Source organism: Neofelis nebulosa, chromosome 5 (genome assembly GCF_028018385.1).
Source record: "Neofelis nebulosa isolate mNeoNeb1 chromosome 5, mNeoNeb1.pri, whole genome shotgun sequence".
Taxonomy (NCBI): Eukaryota; Metazoa; Chordata; class Mammalia; order Carnivora; family Felidae; genus Neofelis; species Neofelis nebulosa.
This window is the reverse complement of record NC_080786.1, coordinates 55,706,269-55,717,691: the sequence shown is the minus strand read 5'-3', so window position 1 is coordinate 55,717,691 and position 11,423 is coordinate 55,706,269.

The window sequence follows — 11,423 nt, the reverse complement described above, 5'->3', positions numbered from 1 at the left end:
GTGTGCTGGTATTAGGAGGTGGATCTAACTCTTTTCTTAGCATATCTCTTGTATCTCTTTATTTTTATAACTTGTGTCTTAGTCTGTTTGAGCTGCTGTAACAAAACAAGAGAAAACATATATTGAGTGGAATAAATAGCAGACATTTATTTCTCGTAACTTTGGATTCTGGGAAGTTCAAGATCAAAGTGTCAGCATGGTTGAGTTTAGTGGGAGCTCTCTTCCTGACTGGCAGATGGCCACCTTCTTGCTGTGTCCTCACATGGCAGAAAAAGTAGCCAGTGGTTAAGTCTAAATGAGATCATGAAAGTGGAGCTCTCATGATGGGATTAATATCCTTGTAAGAAGAGCAAGAGATAAGAGCTCTGTTTTTCTGCCATGTGAGGACACAGCAAGAAGGTGGCCATCTGCCAGCCAGGAAGAGAACTCCCACTAAAACTCAACCATGCTGGTACTCTGATCTTGAACTTCCCAGATTCCGAAGTTATGAGAAATAAATGTCTGCTATTTAATCCACTGAATATATGTTTTGTTTTTTGTTTTGTTTTCTTTTGTCATAGCAGCTCAAACAGACTAAGACAGAAGATATAAAAATAAAGAGATAAAAGAGATATGCTAAGAAAACTATTAGATGGCTTGAAGGAAAAATAAAGAGGGATAATCCAGGCATTCAAGTTTTTGAAAGATTGGAAAATTAGAAACAACTACTTTTAGATGTCAACTACAAGAATAAATGACTGAAAGTGATTTTGAAAGATAAAAGCTTGCTGTGATTGTTCAATTAAGCAGTGTCACAGCCTTGAGCAAATCAGATTTAGAACATTTTTTTCTGTGTTAGTCTTTTGTATTTTAGATGTCCTAATTATAGTCCACTTAAATTGAGAAATATGGGCAAGAGGTTTTGAAGCCCTCTCTCAAACACTACTAAGAAAATATATTTACCAAACAAAGATAGGTTTTTTAAACCTATTACAATAAGGAAGGATATCTTCTTGGCTAAGTCTTAGTTGCATCTCAAATTATGAATTCTGGAAATTAGGAAATGATAGAAAGGTTTTAGGGCCTGGGTTGAGTGAATTTAAAGTAGATGTTGCAAGGCAGGGATCTGGTTTAGAATGGCCAGATTATGACATACAAGCTTTGGATATGTGTGTACAGTGGGTCAATGGCCTTGAAGCAGGCTTCATAAGCAAGCTGTTGTTCTTAATGAACATGTTAGTTGCTTTATAGTCTAATATTCCAGAAAAAGGTATTTTCTGGAGAAAGTAACTAACTTGTGCTTGGTTTCAGTACTACTTAAATAAGGACAGAGATCTATGCCTAGTCTCATCATTTGTTAATTCAGAGAAAAGAAATTATATTCACAGGTAGAGGAAAGTTTGGTTTAAGTATTGTTTAATATAGAGACAAGAAATTATGTTGATTTTGGTTATTCAATTCCCACTTTTGGTCTTCCTCTAACCTATTCTATAGGATGGATCATTTATCATCTATGGTCATGATCAATCCAAATGTGCATTGCTATTTGATAAGACACAGTGATATATTAGGTTTCCTTGTTACATGATAATCTACTGAATCCTTGGACATGAAGATAGCTGTATAACATCATTTAGGACTCTGAAGATAACACACTTGAGCACTGTGACACAGATATAAATACTAAGAAAAGGATTGTGATCAGAGTTTATAATCTACTTCTAAGCCAAGAGTAAAGACTGCCTAAATTAAAGCAAGAGAATAAATCCAATTCCCAATGTGAAGAGACTATAGTATACAATTTAGTTGTTTCCCAGATATTTTAGAAATAATAAAGACTCTAGAAGACTCTTTAGGGTTAAAGAGAATAATATAACAAGTAGGGCTGCTCTATTTTGAATCACCATGAATCCGGTCTCATGAATTTCTTAGGCAAGGAAATCTACAGCCTTAATGGTATTATCATACTCTCCCACCAATATGTGAACTATCACATTTAAGATATACTCGCACTTTACAGGCACATTATAAAGCAAGAAATGAGGAGACTTGAGGACAGAGAAAGAAGCGCAAAATTCCCTCTTAACAGCTAAATTTTGGGGTCTCAAATCAAGACCTAGTTTTTGAACTAACTTACCTAAAGATTTCTTTTTGTTTTTTTCTTTCATTTGTTTGAGAGAGGAAAAATGGTGCATCAAAATGGAGTCAGTACAATATCAGACACTATCCTAATATAGGCATCAGCTACTGAGATAACATCCTGATCCAGTGTAGCAGGTAGAAGCCAATGAATAAACTTTTCATGTACCAGTCTAATACCACTTGTTGGGAGTCAGTCACTCAATGTTTTTTTGTTTGTTTGTTTGTTTGTTTGTTTGGGTTTTTGGGTTTTTCAGAGACAAAATACCCTTGGGAGTTGTCTAATTATTTTGTAAATATTTAGTGCCACTCGGTAAGAGGGGATGGAAGTCAAATGGTGAGATTTAAATTAGCCAGATCATTGGTTAGAGCAATAGTAAAACAGCCTAAGATCAAGTTTAAGAAGTAAGACTTCTTGCAGCTCTGTTAAAATTAGGTGGTGACTTAGTTTGGCCCCCATAACAAAATACCATAGACTGGGTAGCTTAACCAACAGAGTTTTCTCACAGTTCTGGAGGCTGGAAGTCTGAGAGCAACATGCCATTATGGTTGAGTTCCAGAGATCTCTCTTCCTGGTTTGCAGATGGCTGCATTTTTGTTATGTCCTCACATGACAGAGAGACAGAAACAGAAAGAGAAAAGACAAAGCTCTCTTGCGTCCCTTCTCTCATTATTTGGGTCCCACCCTCATGACTTCAGCCAATCCTAATTATCTCCCAAAGATCCCTATCTTCAAATACCATCACACTAGGGAATTGGGGCTTCCACACATGAATTTTGGGTGGATAAAATTTAGTCCATAGCAGGTAGCCTTCGCTTGTAGACTATATTTTTTCTAGTCATATTCCAAGCTGTATTTCTGTGAAAAGTTTGTTACAAAGGTTAACTAATATGAAAAATTCCTAGATGTTGCTTTAATAAAGACAGAAACTTCCTACCCTAGGCATGATATCTAAAAGCTTTGGACTTTCGGCTGTCTGGCCTTTTGCATTGTTGCATTCGAAGAAGTTGCTTAGTAGTTGAGTCCAACCAACCAAAACAACTGGCTCATTAATTAGGAGAAATTGGTACTAACTGGGTCAGGTTGATTTATAGTTTAGCTAAATGACAGGAAAATTGTAGCAAGGCACTGGACATATATAAAGGATATGCTAGTGATGCAAAGAGCAGTATTGATAGGAGCTCTGTGAACATCATAGTTAAAGGATAATGAGTGAGGGAGAAAATAAAGAACAAGTGAATGCAGACTAAATCATGATAATATGTGGCTCTACTCAGTTGGATCTTAGCCTGTGGGTTATGCAGAAACTGTCTACTTCACACAATTGTTAACCTGATCCAAATATCTAGAAGCTGTCTTTTCTCAAAGATTATCTGCTTCTGGAGGACACCTAAAAATCAGCCTCTTAAGGCCTTTGTCCAGGAGTCTTCCAATGAGCTGCATATGGTTTATATCTCTTAAACTGGCAGATATAAATCAAGGATCGATCCCTCAAAGTTTTACTGTGGCACTAATGGTTAACAATGGCTAATAATGTCTATTCCATATGAATTCAAGGGCTGTCCATCTGTGAAATATCTTCTAGAAAAGCAAATTTCCACATGGAAATTAGCTACTTCCTCTGGGTTCAATTATTCAAAGATTCTTTAGGAGGATCTAAAGAAAGGCTGCCTGTACCTGATGATGATAAGACTGTACTACATAAACCCCATGAGATTTTGGCTGTGTCTGCTTACAATAGGACAGAGTCTAGGATTAAAGGTAATATTCCCAAATTTATGAATCAGTCTGTTCCTAACCCATAACAAAAAAAGGCAATGAATGTGAAAAAAGAGTCAATTTCATAATCATTAAGGTCAGTGGAAACACTTGAAACAACAGAAGTTCAAAGGACTTGGACATCTTTGAAATTTTTCATTTTAAGATTCCATTTGTGCTTTTCCCCTTTCACAAAGACTGAGCATTTTAGAGACTATGAAGTTTCTCAATAAGTAACAAGTCCTTGAAAATCTCTTGAACAAGAGCTCCAGCAAAATGGATGCTTCGTCACTAGAGAGGTAACAAGAACAAAAATAAAGCAGTTATTTGACTACCATTGCACCTTAGTTCTCTAGCTGAAAAACCTCCAATCAATTCTGAGAATAAACAAGAGATGGCCAAGATATAATTAAAATTTATTCTAGGTGTTTGGTAAATAAAATACATTTTGAGATCTTCAAAGTTTTGGAGCACAGCAAGGTAAGGGGCTTGATGAGAAAGGTGTGAAATGTGGCTGATTTAGTTGTTTCATAATATTATCTCTCATGAGCAAGAATGTCCTGGAGCAAGCAGCTAAATTATTTTTCACTTGGTCTCAATATTGTTTAACATAACAACAGGAAAGTAGGCTTGGTCTCAGTAATGTATACTACAGGGACAAGAAATTATGTTGGTTTCCATTTCCAAGAGCAAAGGACTAAAAGAAAACAAACAAGAGAACTATGTAAGAACCTTGGGAATTGTTCCTGACATTAGAACCTGCCAATAACAGATAGATCATAAGTCTACTATGTCTGTAAGATAAATACATTTCCAACGAAACTTTGGACTGGGGTTTAAAAATCTTTTGATTTCTTCAAGCCTTAAAACACCCCTCAGGCACAGTAAAATTGTACCAGCACATAATGATTGTGAAAATTGTATGTCCCAGGGAGGATATACTCCCCAATTCCTACTTCTGTTGTGGCTATGGAGAATAATGGACAAGGAAGACTCCTTCATTTGAAGGAACTAAGAGCTTTAGAAAATGCTAGACAAGGGAGCTCCTTCTAGAAAACAATCAAAATCTAATAAACTTCCTCCACAGGCAAGATAGAGGGTTTTCTCTATGTCCCTAAAAACCATTAATGTTGTAAAACAAAGACAACTGTGTCTTTCTCGATATTCCATATTGGTAATGGGAGTTTTTAGCCTGTTACTTTGTCTTTGTTTTACCATTGTACATAGAGCATGTGGGAACCATGGGTATGAGGTGGGGAGAGTAAACAGTTTGTCCTAGTTTTTCTTTTTAGTTCATAGACCACCAGAAAACATGGATTGACATCTAGATCTGAAAATGAGGATACTGCCCAACAAGAGATCCTGACTTGGAGCTAGGTGCTACCTTAGTTTGACTCGTTTGGGAGGTGTAAGGGCACAGTTTCCTGACCCTGTGTTAAAGTATTTTGATACCAAAGCAAAATTAACTTAGCTACTTGCTCTGGGACATAGTTGTTCCTGAAAGAGAAGATTGTGAGACAACCATCGATTGATATAGATATATAGAGATATATGTGTAGGTATACATGTAGACATGAAGGATATATGACCAGAAGAACAGAGTGGCGGAGACTAACCAGCAGCTCACCAGACCATTCTTTCTCCTCCCCAAGCTCACAGCAGACCATATTTCCTATCCTTACCTGAGGTTAGGTGTGTCATCTCACTGAGTACTAACCAACAGAGCCTGAGCAGAAATGATGTGTGCCTCCACTTTTCTATCTTCCTACATATGATCTTCCATGTTCTCTTCCCTTATGTGGATTGAGGTAGACAACCACAGTCACAATGGAAATCATCTAGCAAAAATGGTAGAATCACAATCCCAGAAGGGCCACCTGAAGGAAAGCCATCGGCTGACCAGAAATATAAATTGGATAGTTTTGTCAACTAGAAATAAACATTCTGTTGAGCCACTGAAAATTTGGAAAAAGATTGTTACAATAGCTAGCACCATTCTGATTAATAGTTTAGTTAAGTGACTTTTGGGACAGAGTTAACCTCAAACGCACTTGGTTCAGTAAGCAAAACAGAAGCAGGGGTTTCCTCCCTGTACCCACTCAGCCACACCCACACATGCTGGGTACTCTGAACAACTGTACAGAGTTGCACTCTATGCAACTACAGTTGCAACTGTACAGATTTCACTCTTATGTGGAGTAATCTTCATTACTCACCACTCCTTTTTTAAATAGACTATTTGAGCCTACAGGGCAGGAATTGTATTTTACATTTCTTTTTATAGTCTATCCCGTAAAGCACAGGGAGGGTACTCAATAATATCCACTGAGTCCAATGTAATTTCTTGATGCTTTGCATTCAAACAAACTCTTCTCCCTAGTAGCTTGAGGTGTCTCAAAGTCCTTTCCAGCAAAGATTGTGCTTCACAAAGTTCTTCTACTTTGGGGAAAAGCATGAATTCAAACAAGTTTCTAGTAAAGTAGACAGAAAACCTTACCAGGAAAACAAGGTTTTCAAATGACAGGTCAGTACTAACCTGTCAATATCCGCCAAGCAGTTAAGAAAAATCCTTAACTCTTACAAGTTCTATAAATAGGTGTCAGTCTCAGGTCAGGATACCCTGTTCACACTGCCCTCAAAGTGAATGTGCATGAGGAATTTCTATGTTTGGGACCACAGGGAATTCTATATACAAAATCAAATAGTAAAAAAGTTAAAAATCAATAAACATAGTCACCTATATGTAGTTCAAACAGCCTGGATCTTTTATTTTTAACATATTTGCCATTACCTCATAAGTAGGTAGTTTACAAAAACTGGCACATTCTACCAAGCAAAATCCAAAATTTGTACCAGGTAAACAGCCCTGAACCAGTCCTAATAATAGGAAAATCTAGCAAAAACACTCTGTAGTTAGCTAGCCATTTCTATAAAAGTATGATGTCTCTACACATAGACCAATGGAATAGAATAGAAACCCCAGAACTAGACCCACAAATGTATGGCCAACTAATCTTTGACAAAGCAGGAAAGAACATCCAATGGAAAAAAGACCGTCTCTTTAACAAATGGTGCTGGGAGAACTGGACAGCAACATGCAGAAGGTTGAAACTAGACCACTTTCTCACACCATTCACAAAAATAAACTCAAAATGGATAAAGGACCTGAATGTGAGACAGGAAACCATCAAAACCTTAGAGGAGAAAGCAGGAAAAGACCTCTCTGACCTCAGCCGTAGCAATCTCTTACTCGGCACATCCCCAAAGGCAAGGGAATTAAAAGCAAAAGTGAATTACTGGGACCTTATGAAGATAAAAAGCTTCTGCACAGCCAGGGAAAGAACCAACAAAACTAAAAGGCAACCAACGGAATGGGAAAAGATATTTGCAAATGACACATCGGACAAAGGGCTAGTATCCAAAATCTATAAAGAGCTCACCAAACTCCACACCCGAAAAACAAATAACCCAGTGAAGAAATGGGCAGAAAACATGAATAGACACTTCTCTAAAGAAGACATCCGGATGGCCAACAGGCACATGAAAAGATGTTCAACGTCGCTCCTCATCAGGGAAATACAAATCAAAACCACACTCAGATATCACCTCACACCAGTCAGAGTGGCCAAAATGAACAAATCAGGAGACTATAGATGCTGGCGAGGATGTGGAGAAACGGGAACCCTCTTGCACTGTTGGTGGGAATGCAAATTGGTGCAGCCTCTCTGGAAAGCAGTGTGGAGGTTCCTCAGAAAATTAAAAATAGACCTACCCTATGACCCAGCAATAGCACTGCTAGGAATTTATCCAAGGGATACAGGAGTACTGATGCATAGGGGCACTTGTACCCCAATGTTTATAGCAGCACTCTCAACAATAGCCAAATTATGGAAAGAGCCTAAATGTCCATCAACTGATGAATGGATAAAGAAATTGTGGTTTATATACACAATGGAATACTACGTGGCAATGAGAAAAAATGAAATATGGCCTTTCGTAGCAACGTGGATGGAACTGGAGAGTGTGATGCTAAGTGAAATAAGCCATACAGAGAAAGACAGATACCATATGATTTCACTCTTATGTGGATCCTGAGAAACGTAACAGAAACCCATGGGGGAGGGGAAGGAAAAAAAAAATAAAAAAAAAAAAGAGGTTAGAGTGGAAGAGAGCCAAAGCATAAGAGACTGTTAAAAACTGAGAACAAACTGAGGGTTGATGGGGGGTGGGAGGGAGGGCAGGGTGGGTGATGGGTATTGAGGAGGGCACCTTTTGGGATGAGCACTGGGTGTTGTATGGAAACCAATTTGACAGTAAATTTCATATATTAAAAAAATAAATAAATAAATAAATAAATAATTAAAAAAAAAAAAGTATGATGTCTCTAGAGTCAGCCAGAATGCTTTTCCTTTTTTTGTAGTCTACTAACAACCAGAGACCCAAGAAAATAAAACTATTTTAGTCACAATATTTCATTCTACTTTTGTTTTGTGTATCAACCACAGAATCTAAGCAAACCACACCTTGTGTCAGCATTCTAGGGAAGTCAATGGAAGAATATCAAAGAATTTCTGTGCCTTTAACTTTACCACATTAGCCAAGAATAATTAGCAATGGTCTGAAAGGAATTGTTTTTTTTTTTTTTAAGGCAACAATTCACACTTCAGCATTTATGCAAATTTGGGTAATTTAAATGTATGAGATGATTAAGAAAGAATCTTCTCTTTAATTCACCAAGAGTGTGCATGTTCTTTTCTCCTTATGCAAATTTCTAGGATAGTCTCTTCTTTGATTCTTTTCTTAGATCACCACACTGCTTAAAATAAAACATTGTAAATATACACAATAGAATAAGAATCTTGCGTATGGCTTCATATGAGACTATGTAAACATTTGGCAAGAGTAGCATTTTAACTATTGCTGAATTGTGACATGCTTGTGTGGGAAAATGGTGACGGAGGAAAATATGAAGGCAAATATCTATGGAAACTCTTCAGGATAATTTGTCAAGTCTGATAAATGTAGTGCCCACATCCCAACCCTTAAGTGTCTTACTGCTTTGTGCCCTTGCATCAATTAACATTTAATTTGACTTTTTAACAACCTCACTTATCACTAGTTTTTTCATGACTGTGAAGCTAACAAATGTTAGCTTTTCAAAGCTGACAGTTTATGATTACTTATAACCAACACAATTTCAGCGTAATGCAATAAGAGATTAATGGACCACAGGGATGATGCAGCCACAGGGCTTACTATAAAAAGAGAGATGAACTACAATCCTGGTGAATGCCTCTTCTGAATAAATATATTTGAAAACCATCTACACCAATGTCAAGAGGGAAAGCTTCAACCTAATTATATTAACAGGGGTTCTAATTGTACACTTCAGAAGTGATTTAAAGCCCTTGTTTATAAAAATTCTTTCACTAAATAACATATCTTGTATTGGAAGTGAGGTGAAAAATGTGTCAAGGAAAAGTTTGATTAAACAGTGTGAAGAAAGAAATAATTTTAGATTCAATTTAATAAAACAGTATCATTATCTGGCTACAGGAGAAAGCAATGGATTTGAAATGTAGATAGATAGATAGATAGATAGATAGATAGATAGATAGATAGAGATAGAGATATATGTATAATGTATCCATATGTTCAAAGTATATGTATAAATGTATATTTAGATCTAGATCTAGATAGAGATAGAGATAGATATAGATATCTCTTTGGTGTTTAGGAAACATACTGAGGTATTAACTGCATTGAACTGAAAAAACAGTTGCAGTCCTGAATTAATTAAGGCCTGAGAGAAGTCACTGAGCTCTCTTGTCAAGGATGCTCATCCATTTTACATTTCTAAAGGAAATTCCTTGAATAGAGGACAATGTTCAGAAGAAGGAAGAGGAGGAGGAGAGGGAGGAGGAGGAGAATAGTGGGGAGGGAGAGGAGGAGATGGTTCATGTAGGTATTTGGGTATCACCCAGAGATAGACAGATATAGATCATATTTATAAATACATAAATAACATTACTTTACAGGAAATCAGGGAACTTAGTATCACCACATGCTAAAGCTCTTCCTACGCTTCAAGATTCATCCAATAACTATTAGTTTTTCAATGCCTTGTCACTATCCCTCTCTCCAAATTCCCCAGAGCTTGTTATATGTTTTCTGTACATTTTAATATCCTTTAAAATTATTTGTATAGAGGCTTTCTCCTATTATTACATTGTAAGCTCCTTTTGCCAGGGCCAACAATAGTAATTGCTTTATGCATAGCAACTGATCAATAATTTTTGTTAAATGAAAGAAATATATGTATTTGTAATATATATGAAATACATGTGATTGGGTACTCAAATGGATATATAACTGAACAAATGGATATGTAACTAAATGAGAATATGAAAGCTTAAAAAATGAATACACAAGAGAAAAATTATTTTAAAAATTCAAAAAACATGGTTTGATTTAAGTGGTCTGAGTCAATTTGCTTTAACCATATATAACACACGTAGGTTATATAAAATATTACACATAGTCTTTGAAAAACATGAAAGAAAGAAAGGCAGTTGTTTTCAAATTAGACATTGTGTTTAATATCTATTATCAGCCAGGCACTGTGCTGAGGTCTAAAGAATCTGCAGATACATAAGACAAACTTCCCACTATCAAGGAGTATTGTTTAGTTAGAAAGGGAGTCATAAATGTATATAACTGATCAATCTGCCCTCCTAATTGGCCCTTCTCCAAAAAACTAGGGAAATGTCATTCACAGATAAAAAGTGTGCAATTTCTAAAAGCTATTTTCTAAATATAGAAAAACATAAAGGAAGCAATAATCTTGATTAGAAAGGCAGCTCCGTATAATGGTTAAGGACTCAAGTGCTGAGATCAAATGACTTAGCTTCAATTCCTCTCTCTCCTACTCATCAACTGTTATCTTGAACAAATTTCTCACCCTCTTTTTGCCTCCTATTTCCCATCTGTAAAACTGTATCATTATAATACTAATCAACTCTTCAGCTAGGAAGCTGAATACATTACTATAATAGTAAATAATTCCCATCATGCCTTTCAAATAGTAAGCCCTTATATAATGACAGATGATATTATTATCGTTAGTATTTCATTATTATAATTCCTTTGGGGAAAAGAATCTCTTAAGAAAGAACAGATCTTCCCAAAAGAACACTAGAATTCCCCCAAACCAAAGAAGTAGTGGCCTAGAAGAGGGGTACACTAGGGAGTGTCAGAGATTCTGACAAACAAGACACATACCATATCTAAGAAACAGGCATGACTTGGTTCTGGCCTGTCATTTCCAGTCAATCTGGTCAACAAAGTCTGGGATTTGCTAGAGTTTCATACTTTCTAAGAAAAAATTAAAATCTACAATGTTACATAAAATTTCCTAATTTCCACTGCAGTGATTGTTTTGTGGCCTCTCCTCTAAAGGAAAACTATGTTGTGATGGAGTTCAGGAGACACATTACCCCCAAATGTGGCACCTTGGCATATTGAATATTTTAAGCTGTAAGAGGTT